Below are 18,879 nucleotides of genomic sequence, written 5' to 3'. Positions count from 1 at the left end.
ACTGAGATTCTGACTCACCAAGTCTGGGGTGGAGCCTCAGAACCTGCATGCCTAACAGCCCATAGGGTGTTGCTGATGCTGCTGGTCCATGGACCACATGATAGGTCTAGATAGATCATTCAGCAGAGTAAGGGTATCTCACAGTTGTTTATTATGGGTTCTTAATTACGGAAATTATTCCAATGCTTGTCTTCCATAAAGAAATTCTCCATTTAGGTGAAGCTCCTTTATTGTCTTTTTTCTTTTTCTGGAGAGCAGAAAAGACCCTGGTATCAAAACAGCACTTTCCAGGGCGCCTGGGTGGCTCAGTCCACCTTCGTCCAACTTCGGCTGAGGTCATGAGCTCACAGTTTGTGATTTTGAGCCCCGCGTCAGGCTCTGTGCTGACAGCTTGGAGCCTGGAGCCTGCTTCAGATTCTGTGTCTCCCTCTCTCTCTCTCTCTCTGCCCCTCCCCACACACGTGCTTTCTCTCTCTCTCTCAGAAATAAGCATTAAAACAAAACAAAACACTTCCTCCCTATCCACTACAAAGTGGCTGCTAGCTGCCTTGAAATGAGAATATGACTCCCATCAATGGCAATATATTGGTGAATTGTCCTCAGCAAACTAAATTACTAGCACAGGAAGACTTTTGCAGAAAAGTGGGGTTTTTTTTTAATTTTTTTTAACATTTGTTCATTTTTGAGAGACAGAGAGAGACACAGCACAAGCGGTAGTGAGGCAGAGAGAGAGGGAGACACAGAATCTAAGGCAGGCTCCAGGCTCTAAGCTGTCAGCACAGAGCCCAATGCGGGGCTGGAAATCACAAACTGCAAGATCATGATTGAGTGGAAGTCAGATGCGTAACCAACTGAGCCACCCAGTTGCCCTTGTAGAAAAAGTGCTTTTGAAGAAACCTCAGGGCACCTAATTTCTTTCTTTTCCACCCCACCTACTTCACAGGGCACAGTTAAAATTCTCTCCTACTCCCCAGCCCCTGCTTGTACCTGCTACTCTCATCAGTCCTATTGATTTAGAGTATTACCCTCTACCAAATTTCACGATCATTTACACATTTCCCATGCTTGACTTGTCTCCCCTAGAAAATGTTAAGCTTTTGAAGATCAAAGATAGTAACAATAACAACTACGTCAGTTAACAATCAAATATTAACTATGTGTCAGGCATTTCCTATTTTCTTCCTACTCTCTATGACTAACCGCATGATGTGTGCATTATATGTTCTGCTTGGTCACAAGAGTGAACACCTTATTAAGAAAAATAAACCAGTATGTTTTTTTGTACTAAAATAACCCTTCAAAGAAGTTCCTTGAAGATCCAGCAGATAGAAGGCATCACCTAAACAGTTAGAAAATGTCATAAAGATATTTCTTACATATTGGAACTGTTTGTCAAGATCCTTACTTTATTTATTGGTATTTTTGCACCCCACATTTTTTCCTATTTACAATTCATATGTCTGAAGTTGCCATTATCCTGTGAGTATGCGTTTGGCAAATATTTAGTAAGCACATGTAATATACCAGGAATCAGTTAGTTGCTAGGGACAGAAGGTGAGCAAAATAGACAATACCCCTGATATTATGGTGTTTGCAAGCTTGTGGGGTAAAGGAGGGTATGGGGAGAGGACAAACAATAAACAAACAAATAAGTCAGATAAGTAAGGAGGATAGTGTTACCTAGATTGGGGTAGCAACCTGAAATGGGCAAGAGAGCAAATCAATGAACATTTGTTTTCCATATATGACTGTCCAACATAATGTTTTTAGTTTGAGATGAACCTATATCCTGTGACAGAATATTGATACATTTCAAAAAAGGTTCTACATTATTCCTGACAACTTGAAAAACCTTCTGTGGACATGCCTGAGCATTTGCTGTCCAACAGCCCCAACTGGACAATAGCTGGCTTCCTTTTTCTTTTCCTTCTGCTGTGAATGTGATGACATACTATCGGGGGCCCAACTACTTCCTTCCTCAAATGGGATTATACCTTATTAAACCAACTTGGAGAAGAGAATTGAATAAGTGAATAATCAGCAGGCATGGGGGTGTGGGTGTCTATCCCAGATATGCAAGTATATAAGAAACGGAAGCTGGAACAGACAAAGTAATCCTAGTATTTATTTGGTCAAAATATTGATATTCCTTAGTTTTCAACCCTGATTTATGTCATCCTCTTTAAATGCAAGATGTAACATTGCTTTCAGTGTTATGTGGTCTGAAGAGTAAGTAGACATGGAAATAGAAGTAGGAAGAGACTTGAAAGCACTAGAAGGGAAGATAATGAGGCCGCTGCTAACATGTTTGCACAAGGGCAGGAAGACTGTCCTTACTGTTGAAAGATATGATCTTGTAGCCTTTTCCATCTCAACTTCATTTTTCTCATCTACTGGCTAATTGAGGATCCACATGATCTGTAGGCCAGCCTACAGATCAACAGTCCTTGGCTTTGTTCCAGCAGTGAAATAAGGAGTCCACATTCCTTGGCTTTGTTCTAGAAGCGAAACCCATATGCCTAGCACAAACCAACAGAAACCACCTTTCCTGTCATCGTTCACAGGAAGCTCCTCAAAAGCCTGTGGTGACTGACAATGTTTATCATTGGAATGAAAGTTAGTAACGTCTTACCTCCAATGTGGAAATATCCACACTTCTAGGATAGCATACCGTTGTCTCTAAAGAGAACTACAAATTGAATTCTGAGTTTAATTGTAATATACAAATCATTAAATGCCATGACTATATCATTGTACCCTGATCTACTTTTGCAAAATCTGATTGCACCCTTACAGGTTGATATTTTGATATTCTCTGTTAAGGAGAGAAGTAGTAACAAAGGTTTTGTTAGTCTTTGTATGTTATGATAGTCACAATTCCCTAAAATTCTGAGCCTGAGACATGGATTCAGGAGTAGGTAATTCACTGAGGAAGAATTCTCGGGAGAAAATGATTAGAACAGGGGGAAAATGTAAGGCAAGGGCATGGTCTCAGCTGGAATCTAGTCTCTGATCCCACTGGGAGTTCAGGAGAATGAGTTGTATCACTATCACTTGGTCTTTTGTACCTCTGTGTCTATCAGTTGTTGGCTGTAGGATGTCCTTTTCTTCCAGGAAGAAAGATTTATAACCTATCATAGAAGGCAACTCTCATTGACTAAGGGCAGTTCTATGCAGTCATGAACCATAAACAACCAATAGTTATTAGAGAAGCTGAAATATGGGTTGCACTGGCCCATGAGTACACCAGCCTCGTAGTGGTGATCTAAAAGCATCCACCACATTCCTCTTTCTTTTTTTCATCTGGGAAAACTTCCTTCTTGCCTTCTGTTATTGTATTCTCTCACCATTCCCTTTTCATTTTCCTTTAGTGTTCAAGCTCTCCTTTGTTCCACTTTCAAAAGTTATGAATGATTGCATTATTCCTTGAAAAATTAACCCAACCTGTGAATGATTAATGGCTTCTCAGGAGAGAATAGATCTCTGAATTTTGGGATCAAAGCACAATAATTTAAAGATAGTGTACTGGGACCCTTTTGATGTTGTACACGTGACAACCAGGATTTTCATACAACACGCAGACACACACACACACACTGGCCTAGAGGTTTTGATTTTTTTTCAGTCTTCTAAATGCACCTTATATTTATTTATTTATTTTTAATTTACATGCAACTTAGTTAGCATATACTGCAATAATAATTTCAGGAATAGAATCCAGTGATTCATCCCCTACATATAACACCAGTGTTTATCCTCCTTAATGTTCCTTGCCCATTTAGCCCTTCCCCTCACCCACAACTCCTTCAGCAACCCTCAGTTTGTCCTCTATATTTACGAGTCTCTTATGTTTTGTCCCTCTCCCTGTTTTTATATTATTTTTGCTTCCCTTCCTTTCTGTTCATCTGTTTTGTATCTTAAATTCCATATATGAGTGAAGTCATGTAATATTTGTCATGCTGTTACTAATTTAGCTTAGCATAATACACTCTAGTTCCACCATATTGTTGCAAATGGCAAGAGTTCCTTCTTTTTTGACTGCTGAGAAATATTCCATTGTGTATATAAACCACTTCTTGTCCATTCATCGTCAATGGACATTTGGGTTCTTTCCATACTTTGGCTATTGTCAATAGTGTTGCTATAAGCATTAGGGTGCATGTGCCCCTTCAAAACAGCACACCTGTATCCTTTGGATAAATACCTAGTATTGCAATTGCTGGGTCGTAGAGTTCTATTTTTAATATTTTGAGGCACTTCCATACTGTTTTCCAGAGAGGCTTCACCAGTTTCCATTCCCACCAGCAGTGCAAAAGGGTTCCCCTGTCTCTCCATCCTTGCCAATATCTGTCGTTGCCTGAGTTGTTAATTTTAGCCATTCTGACTGGTATGAGGTGGTATCTCATTGTGGTTTTAATTTGTATTTCCCTGATGATGCGTGATGTTGAGCATTTTTTCATGTGTCTGTTAGCCATCTGGATGTCTTCTTTGGAAAAGTGTCTATTCATGTCTTTTGCCCATTTCTTCACTGGGTTATTTGTTTTTTGGGTGTTGAGTTTGACAAGTTATTTGTAGATTTTGGATACTAACCCTTTATCTGATATTTAGTTTGCAAATATCTTCTCCCATTCCATTGGTTGCTTTTTAGTTTTGCTGATTGTTTCCTTCACCGTGTGGAAGCTTTTTATCTTGATGAGGTCCCAATAGTTCATTTTTCCTTTTGTTTCCCTTGCCTCCAGAGACATGTTGAGTAAGAAGTGACTGCAGCTAAAGTCAAAGAGGTTTGTGCCTGCTTTCTACTCTAGGATTTTGATGGCTTTCTGTCTTACATTTAGGTCTTTCATCCATTTTGAGTTTATTTTTGTCTATGGTGTAAGAAAGTGGTCCAGGTTCATTCTTCTGCATGTTGCTGTCCAGTTTTCCCAACATCATTTGCTGAAGAGATTGTCTTTATTCCATTGGACATTATTTCCTGCTTTGTCAAAGATTAGTTGTCCATTAAAATTTTCTCTTTCTGTATCCAAGAAAAAGAAAAGGAGAAAAAGAAAAAAAAATAGATGAACTAGCAAGCAGAATGAAACCTGAATGAAGTTACACCCAGTATCCCCTAAACTCAAACTATGAAGCACCCTATAGTTTGTACACTAAGCAGGCGAAGAGACTTGTGGTGGTCCTCTAGGGCATGTGCTAGGAGGGCACAGTTGGGTGGGACTTGGTGTAATGGCTCTGTCCTCCACTAGGTGGTGCCACTTAGCTTACTGGGGTGATTGGTGTGGCACATGCATGTTATATGCACATGCACACAGGAGAGGTGAAAATGGCACATGCAGCTTCCTAGTTTCTGGCACAGGAACTCTGCACTCTCACTGACCCACAATCAAGCAGCCCTCCTTTGTTTCTGGCTTCTGTCCACTCCCTGCTTCTATGCTGTCCCCTTTTACACTGTCCCTGTCCAAGCCATCAACCTGCCAGGTGGCACTTCCCTCCAAAATTTAATCTCAGATGGGGCTGTGTTTCCAAACCCCTCACTTCTGAGAACCTTGCAGCTGGGACTCACTCCAGCCCTCTCTCCCTCTCTGGGGGAGAGTCTCGCTGAGCAATGGCCAGGTGCTGGCTTGCCCCAAAGAATATTCATGTGATCACGCTGCAGCAGAGCTTCAGAGATTGTGGCTGGGTGCTGACTTGCTCCAATAAATGTCTGTGGGATTGCACAGTGGCCAAGGTTCAGAGATTATGGCAAATCACAATACACAGCTGGTGCCAGGTTTCACTGCACTCTGGTGTCTTTGGTCCAATACCAGCCAACATGGCTGTTCTCCAGAGTCCATCGGGATCTTTGCCTGTGGAGAGACTGTATGGCCTCTACCCAATGCCCTCCAAGCAGGGGAAGCACTTTTCCCTGTGTGGCCCATGGACACACCCCCCCGTGCCCCCCCACCGCCGGACCCCAGACATTGCTGCCTGCTCCTGAGGATTCACCCTTCCTCCCCACCAGAGCACCACCAGGTATTGAGCTATGGAATTCCAACTCTGCACTCCCCTGCTTATAGAACCCTAATGGTATTGAAACCCTCTCCTCTCTCCCTGTCAATGGTTTTGGGGAACAGTTTTCTTCAGTCTCTTGTGAGTGTTCCCACTCTTTCTCTTTCTCTCTAGCTATTTTTGGGGGCAGTGCTTTTCCTGTACTTTCCCAAAGTGCCAGCCTGTCCCTCCCTTTCTCTGTCCTCTCTCTGCAAAAACAGCTCCCTACCCTCCATGGCTTCTCTCTTCCCCAGTTCACCTCTCCGCACCATGTACTGCCAAGTTCTGTGGCTCAAGTTATACAGATTGTTGTGATAATCCTCAGATCAATTTTCTAGGTATACAAAATGGTTTGGTGTTGATGTAGCTGCATTTCAGGGATGAGAGAAGCAGAGAACTTCCATGCTGCTCCGCCATCTTGGCTCCCTCCTCTCTTTGATTGTTTTTTTTTTTTTCAATAAATCTAGAATTTATTTTATTTTTAAAGTTTATTTTGAGAGAGTGAGAAAGCGGAGTGAGGGAGGGGCAGAGAGAGAGGAGAAGGTGAGATTCCCAAGCAGGTTCTGCGCCATCAGTGAGGATTCTGACATGAGGCTCAAGCCCATGAACCATGAGATCATGACCTGGGCTGAAGTCAGAAACTTAACCAACTGAGCCAGCCAGGTGCCCCAAAACTTATTTTTAAATGTTGATGACTGGGGCCCCTGGGTGGCTCAGTCGGTTAAGTGTCCAACTCTTGATTTTGGTTCAGGTCATGAATTCATGGTTTGTGAGTTCAAGCCCTTTATGGGGTTCTGTGTTGACAGGGCAGAGCCTGCTTGGGATTCTCTCTCTCCCTCTTTCTCTCTCTGCCCCTCCCCTGCTCACACTTTCCCCCCCAGCCCCTCTCTCTCAAAATAAATAAATAAACATTTTTTTAAGTGTTGATGACTAACTGAAAGAAAACTAAACAACTAAGATTGTCAGAACCAAGCAATACATTTATTAACTGAATTTCACCTGGATGCTTTTGATTTGTATCTTCTGCCACGGAGTATTTCCTGATTGATGATTACTATTTCTTCCTATTTGAGTCAACAACAACAGGAAGTACTAGAGGGTGATCCTTTCTGTCATCTATTGTTATTCAAAGGTAGCTCAACCAAGAGCATCTTGTGTTTTTTTCCCTATACAATTCTGCTTTGAGTCATTTCCCATCCCAGTGACAGCTTCTTATTCTACCTTCTTTATTCCTGTCTCTATTTACTGTTATTGTTCTCAGGGCTTCAATTCCTTAAACCTCTTGTCTTCTCACTCAGCACCTGGAGTTCCCAACCACTCTTCTGGAAACCTTGAGGAGGTCCATGGCTATGCTATGAAGGGTGTCAATGAACACCTGGAAATTCCTTAGCAAATTGTGTGCACCTGTTGTTGTGCATTTTTATGTAGAAGATTTTGTAATTTTTATCAGCTTCTAAAAGCAGTACTCACTTGTCCTGGGCTATTTCATTCACTCTTGAAGCCTTATCCATACTTGCAGATACACTAGTATCTTACAACTAGGCCATAACATGCTCCCTTCCCCTCCTTTTAAAAATATTTTAGTGGGGATGCTTGGGTGGCTTAGTTGGTCAGTCATCCAACTCTTGATCTCACCTGAGGTCATGATCTCACAGTTCATGAAACTGAGCTCCGTGTCAGGCTCTGAGCTGACAGTGTGGAGCCTGCTTGGGATTCCCTCTCTCTCCCTCTCTCTGCCCTTCCCCACTCACATGCATGCTCTCTCTGTCAAAGTAAATGAATAAACTTAAAATATATATATTTTAATGGATCCCTGCTGCCCTCCAAATCAAATGCAGATTTTTTTGACTAGCACACAGGGTGTGTTCTCATCACTTCCAGCCTTGCATCCTATGTCCCATCAACTGTAACTCCTCACAATCTCACATTTCCTCATGCTTTGTTGTTTGTGCACATATCACCAACACTTCTCCCCACTTCTCCCCCATCTGCACATGGACAGTTCATGTTTATCCTTGGGTTGAATTCTCCCAGATGCAGACCCTGAGACAAGGACGTGAGTGTGTTTTATTTGGGAGTTGATGCCAGGAACCACCAATGGGCGACAGAGAATGGGAAGCATCTAGTAAAAGACATGTCATAAAGGCAGTTACCACTGTGGGCAATTAGAGACACGCCAACCCACTAAGGAACTGAGAGTGTAGAAAAACTTCCGTTATCTCACCAGTAAAGTCAGGAAGCTGGTGTGTTTATCCATCAACTCTGGAAATCTCTGGTTGAAAGCCACTCTTGGGGTGACTTCCGGCAGCAATTGGGCATATGTCAAAGGAAAAGCCCTTGGGTGGTGAGTCTTAGGTGTTCCAGGGAAATTACCTGTAACATAGGAGTGCTGAGGGAAGGTGGACAAGGCAATGCCAGTTCCACTATAAAACCCCAACTGTACACATTCATAGTAAACATATCCAGTCAAAGGAAACCAACTCAAAGGAAGTTCTCCAAAGGTTTTTCTGCTTTGAGTTATGTAATTATCCATTGTGCTCTCTTAGTAGCTATGATAACATCTATCAACACATTAGCCACATAATTGAGAAAATATTTATTAAGTACGTGTCATCGTCCAGGCATTGTGCTGGACAACAAGGGTGTAGCAGTGAAAACAGCAGGCATCCAACCATCAGTTGCAGGGGAATGAGTATCCCACAACTATAGCAAGTTGACCACTGGTCTACTCCCAAGTTGGAACAATATCTTTTATGTCTTTCTTAAAAAATGTTGATTTATTTATTTTGAGAGACAGAGAGAGAGGGAATGAGTGGGGGAAGGGCAGAGACAGAGGGAGAGAGAGAATCCCAAGCAGGCTCCGCACTGTCAGCACAGAGCCGACAAGGGACTCAGTCTCACGAACGGTGATATCATGCCCCGAGCTGAAATCAACAGTAAGACACTTAACCAACTGAGCCATCGGGCACCCCTCTTTTACGTCTTAATTCTCAGGCCTTACTCATTATCTGGCACAGAGTGGGCATTCAATAAATGTTTCCCAACGATCAGTGAATAAGTGAAGTATACTCCTCGGGCTGATTTGGAGCCCTTTATTTGAAAATTGTGAGCCCGAAGAACAATTCCAAGTTGAGCTGGGCATTTAAACTCTACTGATAAGCACAGATCTGGGAAATCACTGGCTGCTTTGGAACGTGTCACCTTGACTGGGGACATTTAAGTGAAGTTGTAATCCTTGCTTAGCTGTCACCCAGAAAGAACACTCTGTACAGTTCCACACAGCGTGCTTCCCGCTCCTCCACAGTAAACTCAAAGCAAGCCGGCTTTGCAGCCAGAATCACTGCAATTGATCAGCCATAATTAAAACTCGGCCTAAGAGGCAGACTTTTCATCTTTGAAGTAATTCCCAGCGTGAACCTTTAAGGATATCTGCCCTAGTAAGAGCAGAATGAATCATCTCCTGACCTTTCGGTGAAGTCAAGCACAGTGTAATGAATGGAGCCTTTTCTTGATCACTTTATGTTGGCAGAACTGAATTTTTCTTCAGAAGAAATGCAGCCTAACATATAGTCTAAAGAAATGTTTTCAGATTTAAGAATAGAAGTTTCTATATGTTTCTCTTGAAGTAGCATACATTCAAATACATTTAAAAAGAGAGGCATTTGAATTATTCTAGAGCTATAACTGTAGTATTTATTTCCACTTACTGCTTATTTCTCTAGAAATGCCTTGATATGCAAATGAACTCGGTTCACTAACCAGTGTTGTGATCCAGTGAGCCACCTTTTGGTCACTGCTGACAACTGCACCATAATTAAGTCCTATTTTGTTTTCTTTCAGTGTGGCCTCCCTCACACTGGAATGTGCTGGAGGGCAGTGGTTAGTACATTTTGGGGGGTCTCGGAATCACCTGGAGAACACACATGACTAAGTTTCCTAAAAAGGACAAGGGGCCTGGGCTTTTGTATTTTTACCAAGTTCCCATACCTATTGAATTTGAGAATCACTGCTGTAGATTATACACACATTTTTCTCAAATATTTTGAGCAATTATTTTATGCAAAACACCTATGAAAAAAGTCTTTAAACTGATATCACTCCAGAAAACTTTTTAAAAAAACAATAAAAGGAAATCAATATAATATATTGCAAAATCAAATAGAAACAATTTATGTATTAGCCTATTAAAAATATTTCATTTTGCTTTGATGCAGAAGAAGCTATACCTGAATTGTATACTAAATGCTCATGGAAAATCTGCAAGTTATTCTCAGAATAGTGGTTTATTAAATATTATCTAGAATATCATAACCTTCCTTTCTTAATTTTCCTTCAGTTTCCTACTTAAGTGCTAACCTTAAAGCAAGGCCACCTACACTCCATATTCCAAATTTCCCTTCTAGCCCATATTTATTTTTATGGCTATTTATATAATTTTTATTTAAAAGGTATTTATTTATTTCCATTACATTGTAAGCCATTTAAAATTACATGACTGAAGCACATCTGGGTGGCTAAGTCTGTTAAGCGTCCAACTCCTGGTATCAGCTCAGGTCATAATCTATCAGTCATGAGATTGAGCCCCAATGTTGGACATGGAACCTGCTTGGGATTCTCTCTCTCTCCCTCTCTCTCTCTCTCTCTCTTTCTCCCCCCACCCCCCGCTTCCCCACTTGTGCATGCTCCCTCAAAATAAATAAACTTTAAATAAAATTACATGGTTGAAATAATTAAAAATAAACTAGTCCCGGGGCATGTGGATGGCTCAGTCAATTAAGCATCAAACTCTTGGTTTCAGCTCAGGCCATGATCTCACATTCATGGGTTCAAGCCCCGCATCAGGCTCTGCGCTGACACTGCAGAGCCTGCTTGGGATTCTCTATCCCCCTCTCTCTCTGTTGCTTCCCCACTTGCATGCATGCATGCACACAATCTCTCTCCCTCAAAAAAATAAATAAATAAAAACTAAAAAAAAAAAAAATTAGTCCAGTCATATTGTAGGAGACTAAAGCTCAAAAGATGATTTCCATCCATAGTAAACTTTAAAAACATTAAATAGAGCCCTCAGAATTAAATAACTTGGCTCAAATATGGACAATTTCAGGTCAGCATACCTTGGAAAAAAAACTCTGCAAAATTAGTAAATGTTACCACTCAAGCCCGCTAGTATGGTTAAAATGAAGACAACTGGCCACATGCTGATGAGGATCCAGAGCCACTGGAACGCTCATACATTTCTGCTTGGAGTGTAAAATGGTATAATTGACTTCAACAAAAGTCTTTTATAAAGTTAAACACTTATGGTTGTGATACGGGAATTGCCCTCCTGGGAGAAAATGCACCCAAGAGAAATGAAAACACATGCCCACAAAAATACTTGCACAAGAATCTTCATAGAATTTTACTGAAAACAGCCAAAACCTGAAAATAACCCAAATGTCTATCAACAGGAAAATGGATAAAGTGATTGTGTTATTTTCAAATAATGGAATATTACTCAAGGACACAGCAGAATAAACATCTGAGACACAACAGTATGGATGAATCTCACAGTCATTATGCTGAGCAAAAAAAAAAAAAATACACACAAACAAAAACATAATGTTTGCTTTTATTTATATGAAGTTCAAGGATGGGCAGAACTAGTATGTGGTGATAGAGATCAGGACAGAGATTGCTTACGGGACTGACTGAAAGGAGGCGTAAAGGAACTTTCTAAGATGATGCAAATGCTCTATTTATGTGATGTTACATTTGTCAAAACTCACTGAATTTTACACTGGAAAACTGTATATTACTCTGTCCATAAATTTGACTTCAGTTGAACATCTGGCTCTTGATTTAGGCTCAGATCATGATGTCACGGTTCATGGTTTCAAACCACATATTGGGCTCTGTGCTGATGATGCGAAACCTGTTTGGGATTTTCTCTCTCCCTTCTCTCTCTGTCCCTACCCCACTTGCTCCTCTCTCTCTCTCAAAATAAATAAATAAACTTAAAAAAACATTTTTTTTAAATTTACCTCAATAAAATGAAAAAAATATAGGATTTTGAATCAAGTGAAATGTTTAAATTGCCCATTCATTGTCTTATATTAAAAGCCTGAGAAAGTGTATGCATTGTCCTTTGCACTGCTATGAGCAGTAAATGTGTGTATATGTGTGTGTGTACATGCATGTGGTGCGGATGCTAATATGCTTGAAGCTAAAAAAAAAAAAAGATCTTGCAAAAGCTAGAGATATAGAGCCACTTGAATTGGGTTCAGGGATAAAGAGAGAGGTGTTGATCAGAGACCAGATAAGATGATCTCTGTTGAACCAAGAGAGTCTGAATATTTTCAACTTGAGTGCCCACGTCTATCCTCACAGAGTCAGAAGGCAAGTTCCTTATTCTGGGCAAAAGCCAAGGCAATTTACTTAGCTCTGGAAAATCCAGAGGTGGAAGGAAAAGCAAAAGCAGGTGAATCCCCCAGACTTCAGGTAGAGGTCCAGATAGACTGGAGGGTGGTGGGCATTCTCCTGTTTGGAAGTGGAGAGGGTGGAAGAGGGATGTGGTAGCCTTTGACACCAGAATCATACTCCTAAACTATCATCAAAGTGGTTCCTCGGGTTTCTCAATGAAGCTTCATTAGAACCCAAACAGAGGCAGTTACTATTCCATTGATGAACCAGATGACTCCCTAAGATATGGTAGAGGCTCCCGCATCGGATTTGCTCATTTTTGGACAAATCTCTTCTGTTAAAGAGAAAAGAAAGGCATCAAAGATAAAAACACCGTCACTAGGGATGAGAGGTAATATGTTGCTAATTTCAGTGAACTGGTCAAAAGAACCACCTTGACTAACTGTGGTGGTTCTCAACCTTGATTGTGTTGGAATCATCTGAGATCCTTCAAAAAATACCAATGCCTGAGCTCCCCCCCCCCCCTTTGCCACAGAGATTCTAATTGAAAAGGTCTGCAAGGAGCTGAGGCGATTCTAATATGCGACCAAAATTTGTTTAGAGCTGTAGTTCTCAAAACGTTGTCCTGGGACCAGCAGCATCACCATAACCAGAGAACTTTTTTTAGCAAATTTTCAGTCCTCACCCTAGATCTACTGAATTAGAAACTCAGGGATGGGGCTCAGCCATCTTTGTTTCAACAAGCCATCTAGGTGATTCTACCACACAATATAGTTTGCCCACTAATTTAGTTCTTTTTGGGTTGTTTCAGGTTCAAGTTTTCCTGGATTTGGTTTTAGAGTCCCTGGTTTAGAAGCATCCTTTTTTTTATATAATGGCATTAATTTTGATTTTTAAAGTAGGTCCCATGCCCGATGTGGGGCTCAAACACACGACCTTGAGATCAAGTGTCACACTTTCTACCAAATGAGTCAGGCAGGTGCACCCTAATTTTGATCTTAAGCAGTGATTCCTTTCTTATCATGAATTGCATATGCATATTTCCATTTTCTGTAATTCTTCCTCCATGTCTTAAATTCTCTGCCTGCAGGTTTTCATCTCCTCTGCAGCTGGTTGCTTTTGCTCTTTCTTTTCCCATTTATTCTCTTCGTAAATCAGCTTCTTTTACGGAGCCACCTTTTTATGTACTTTTGGGAACCCTACCCTGGGCTGCAAGGTTTTGCGTTCATTTTCCAGTAGAACTTAGCTCAACACAGTGAACAAATCTCATGTTCTTTATTTGTTCTTCCAGCCCATTCCAGGTTGTCACCTCATCACTCAGTTTGGATAGGAAATGGCCTCAATCTTTTCCAGTTATTGTTAACAAAGATTATAGCCAGGAGATATATATCATCTGTCATCTCTGATTTATTTTATCTTCTCACTCTGGTGATTTACCCATTATTTCAGCTGCCCGGTGCAATTATTCAAAACTTCAAATTCGTTTTTTTGTAAACAAGCATTTCCTGGAGGTCTTTCTCTGAATTTTGCAATGAACTGATTTGGTTGGTTCCCTCAGCTAAGTTTTATTCTGGTTTTCTGCTTTCTGGAGTAACTGCTCCATGCTCTCCTTAGGTCTTGAGGGTTTTTTCTCATGACCCTGCTAGAAGTCAGTCTTCTCTTTGCTGAATGTAACTTCATTAAGGCTTTTTTATTTTGTCCACTTTGAAAGTTTTACAAAAATCCCTTGAAAATATTTGTTTTATATTTCCAATGCCTCGTTCTGTTTGATTTTGTTTCCTTTAGGTGTTTGCTTTTGTATTTTATACTAACTTTCCCCAAACTAGTACACTTTCTAGAAATATTTCATTTATTATTTGAGATATTATTTTAAGGATTCTGGTCAGAACCTTTATATATTCTCTTCCTCAGAGAAATATTTATTTCAAATCTTGATTTTTACCCACCCCCCACACAAGGTATTTGCTGCTTTAACTTTTTGTTCATATTTGACAATTTTTATTTACTTTAAGTTGCTTTTAAAGTCCTATATGTCTGTTGTGCTATCATTTATGATCTCCATCTATTCATGGAAAGGAATACTCTACTGAATAAAATGGTCCATGAACAATTTCTCTGGAAGTACTGTAATGATTGATTCATGGGGCCCTTCATGAAAAATCAGACATGGCTCTAAGTCTACAGGAAATGCAGCTTGTTGCATGTTCGAATCTATTGTGTTAGGCCAAACTTGACTGAAAAATATCATTCTCCACACCTGAAATATGCCATACTCTTCTGGATTTGCTTCTGTATTTTTTGTCTCTTAGTTCACATAGTTTCTTTCAGTAGGTCTGAATCACCTTTCAAGTACTTCTTAGCTAAATTTCTGCTTTCTCTAGAGGCCTCTTGTTTTCCCCTGCTGGATAATTTTCCTCATTGCACTTTTTTTTCAAGGTTTTATTTAAATTCCAGTTAACATACAATGTAATATTTCGTTTCAGGTGTAGGACATAGTCATTCAACACGTCCATACATCACCCAGTGCTCACCATGACAAGTACCCTCCTTAATCCTCATCACCTGTCCAACCCATCCTCCCACCGATCTCCTTTCTGGTAACCATCAGTTTGTTCTCTATGGTTAAGAGTCTATTTCTTGGTTTCCCCCTCTTTTTATCCCCTGTGTTTGTTTGTTTTGTTTCTTAAATTCCACATGTGAGTAGAATCATATGGTATTTGTCTTTCTCTGACTGATTTATTTCACTTATAGCATAATACTCCCTAGCCGTATCCATGTTGTTGCAAATGGCAAGATTTCATTCTTTTTGATGTCTGAATAATATTCCATTACACTATATACACACACACACACACACACACACACACACACACACACCACAACTTCTTTATCCATTCATCAGTCATCAGTTGATGGACATTTTGTCTCTTTCCTTTGTTTAGCTATTATTAATAATGCTGCTATAAACATAAGGGTGTATGTATCCATTCAAATCAGTATTTTTGTATCCTTTGGGTAAATACCTACTAGTGCAATTTCCGGATGTTAGGGTAGTTCTAGTTTTAACTTTTTGAGGAACCTCCATACTGTTTTCCACAATGACTGCACCAGTTTGCCTTCCCACCAATAGCATAAGAGGGTTCTCCTTTCAACGCATCCTCAACACCTGTTTTTTTCTTGTGTTGTTAATTTTAGCCATTCCGACAGGTGTGAGATGATATCTCATCATGGTTTTGTATTTCCCTGATGATGAGTGATGTTGAGCATCTTTTTATGTGTCTATTAGCCATCTGGATGTCTTCTTTGGAAAAATGTCTATTCATGTCTTCTGCCCATTTCTTAACTGGATTATTTGTTTTGGGGGGAGCTCGGTTTCCTTTAGACCCATCCTGCTTGCCCTCTATTCTAGCCTTGCTTTTAGGACTAGAGTCAGGGGTCACTTACTCTTTCCTATGATAATTGGAAATCTATATAAAGCTTTATAAAGCTATAAATTGGTCACTAAGACTGTAAGAATTTGTTCTGCTGAATAAATTTTAAAGTCTTCACAGCTAGCATGTAATGATTATTATGTTATTCTGGAAGTACCCTTTCTCAAATTAGGACAGATTCCTCTACTTCTAGTTGGTTAATAGTTTGTGTGTGTGTGAGAGAGTGAGAGACAGAGAGACAGAAAGAGAGGGAGTGGAAGAGAAAGAGACAGGATGGGGGTACTATATTTTATCAATTTTTAGAATCTATTGAGAAGGTGATTTTTTTCCCCCTTTAATCTAAAATTAAGATATTTACTAAAGAAGTGCCTGGGTGGCTCAGTCGGTTAAACATCCAATCTTGATTTCAGCTCAGGTCATGATCTCTTGGTTCGTGAGTTCAAGTCACACAGCAGGCTCTGTGCTGATAGCTTGGAGCCTGCTTGGGATTCTGTTTCCCTCTCTCTCTCTGCCCCTCCCCCACTCACTTTCTCTCAAAAATAAATAAACATTAAAAAAATTAAGGATACCATTAAGGATGGTAATGTTGAAACACCTTGTGTTAATAGAGGCAAACAGGTGGATAAATGTATATTGAGAAAAGCAAACAATGGAATCTTAATATCTGAAAAGTAGAATTAATGTTAAAATTATAGAATGAGACAATTTTGTTTTATGTTAAAGCAATAATAGTCATGAATATGTGTATGTGAACTATCAGCCCTAAGACAACATAAGCAATTTAAGAAATATTGACAAGACCTCATGTATAACAAGACACTTAGCTAAATTCTCATAGTCTGGGATGCCTTAAGAGGCCAAAATTCAATAATTAAATATAACCATTGAATAATAAATAGTACTGACTAAACTGATACATAATTGTTTCCAATGTCTATGAAAATTTGATGGAGAGGAGTGTCCAACCAGAAGTGGAATTAATACACACACAGCACATACATCTTATATATGTTAATCATGTATCTATCCATTTAACTGAGATTTCTGAGCTGTTAGTGTTTTTAGCTGAGTTACTTATTTGTTGCAGGCATGAAGTCATATCATTTGAAAACAGTTGTATGAATTTTGAATATTTCTGATTTTCAATATTTGTACCTTTTATTGTGTAACTGCTGATTACTTCATATAACAATTTGTGACCATTGTTAAGTAACAGAAGGTGCAAAGTCTCAGAGAAGGCGTGAGTATGCTGTTCAAAGGGAACAGTTAGTGTGCTGGAAAAGGGGTGGTACATCTGAGGAGAGAGGGAGGAGGGACACTGATGGGAGATGGTAGTGTACTGAGCAGCATGTAGGAGCAGGCAGTGCACAAATATATTCCCTGTAGAGAGGGTATGCTTGGAAATCTGCATGGCCCATTTGTTAATATTGGAAGAGCCCTGAAAGCAGAAACTGTCTCTTGTGATTATTTTGTACTGAAAATAACTGTTTGCATTAGGTGAATATCGAAAAGAATGAGAATTCAACCCACGTAATTGTTAATTTTCCACATTCTGCATCTTTTGATGCACATTTTGCTCTGAGGATATATAAAGATATCCCGAGAAAGCACTCATGCAAAAGTAAAGTGCAAAAGCTCCAGAAACGTCAAAATACAATTTAAACTAGACTTATAGTTTAGCATATTGCAGCAGTTCCCCCTTATCTGGGGGGAGGGGTACATTCCAAGACCCCTGGTGGATGCCTGAAACCACAGATAGTACTGAACCCTATGTATACTCTGTTTCTTCCTACACATACATACCTGTGATAAAGTTTAATTTATAAATTTGACAGAGTGAGAGATTGATAGCAATAACTAATTTTAACAATCAAAACATACTGTAATGAAAGTTATGTGAACATGGCCTCTCTCAAAATATCTTATTATATTGTACTCACCCATCTTCTTGTGATGATATTCAACAATAAAATGCCTACATGATGAGTTGAAGTAAGGTTAATGATGCTGACATTGTGACATAGCATTATACCATTGACCTTCTGACGATAGGTCAGAAGGAAAGTCATCTACTTCTGGCCCATGGTTGATCACAGGTAACTGAACCCACAAAAAATGAAACTGCAGATAAGGGGGGGCTACTGTATAGAAATGGTTCCAACTCTCTGCCCCTTCCTAAATACACTTCCTTTCTAAGCTGTTATTGCCACTCTTCCCACCAAGAGACTTCCTCACCTAATGGCTCTGGCCTGGCCTTGGAATTAGCTTTGGCCAATAGAATGAGGCAAAAGTGATATTGTACCAGTTCTGAGCATGGGCCTCAAGAAGCTTTGCTCTATTCCATTCTTACTTTTGGATCCTGGTTACCACCAGGAGAGTAAGCCTGAGCTAACCTGTCAGAAGATGAGAGACCATACGAAAGAGAGCTAAATTTTCCAGGTCGAAGCTATCCTAGATCAGTCAGCTCACACTGACTAACCAGTGGACTAGGTTGCCATGAAGGACCCAACCCAGATTTTCAGAACCAACTAGCTAATCTGTAGATGCATTAGAAATAACGAAGAGCTAGGGGCACCTGTGTGGCTCAGTCGGTTGAGCGTCTGACTTTAGCTCAGGTCATGATCTCGTGGTTCTTGAGTTTGAGCCCTACACTGGGTTCACTGCTGTCAGTGCAGAGCTCACTTCGAATCCTCTGTCCCTGTCTCTCTCTTCCCCTTCCCTGCTCACACACACACACTCTCTCAAAAGATAAAACATTAAAAAGTAAAAAAAATAATAATAATAAAGAAAGAAAGAAGAAAGAAATAACAAAGAGCTGTTGTTTTAAGCTACCAAATTTTGAATAGTTGTTACTTAGCCATAGTTAACTGATGTAATAGTTTCTTACAAAAATCCATCAGTTGTTGACTTGATATGCTGGGCCAGCCCATATTTGTTACAAAGATATACTTGGTACTCACATGCCTTCTCCCTTTCTTTGACTCTTCCCCTAAACAAATGGTAATTCCTCATTAACTATTTAGAT

The 18,879-nt window shown here is 40.0% G+C and overlaps 1 long non-coding RNA gene across 1 annotated transcript in view; it reads right to left on the bottom strand.

Annotated features, from left to right (window-relative positions):
- Positions 1 to 3,534: 3,534 nt before the first annotated feature.
- The window catches only part of LOC147582636 (uncharacterized), a 152,759-nt gene continuing 137,414 nt past the window's right edge, over positions 3,535 to 18,879 (bottom strand). The window contains exon 4 of the long non-coding RNA XR_015249371.1: positions 3,535 to 5,014. This is a non-coding gene — a long non-coding RNA (uncharacterized LOC147582636). The remainder of the gene's footprint in view (positions 5,015 to 18,879) is intronic.

The sequence above is a fragment of the Puma concolor genome, chromosome A3, assembly GCF_028749965.1.
Source record: "Puma concolor isolate L17-30 chromosome A3, mPumCon1.1.hap2, whole genome shotgun sequence".
Lineage (NCBI taxonomy): Eukaryota > Metazoa > Chordata > Mammalia > Carnivora > Felidae > Puma > Puma concolor.
This window is presented reverse-complemented; position numbering and strand designations above follow the sequence as displayed.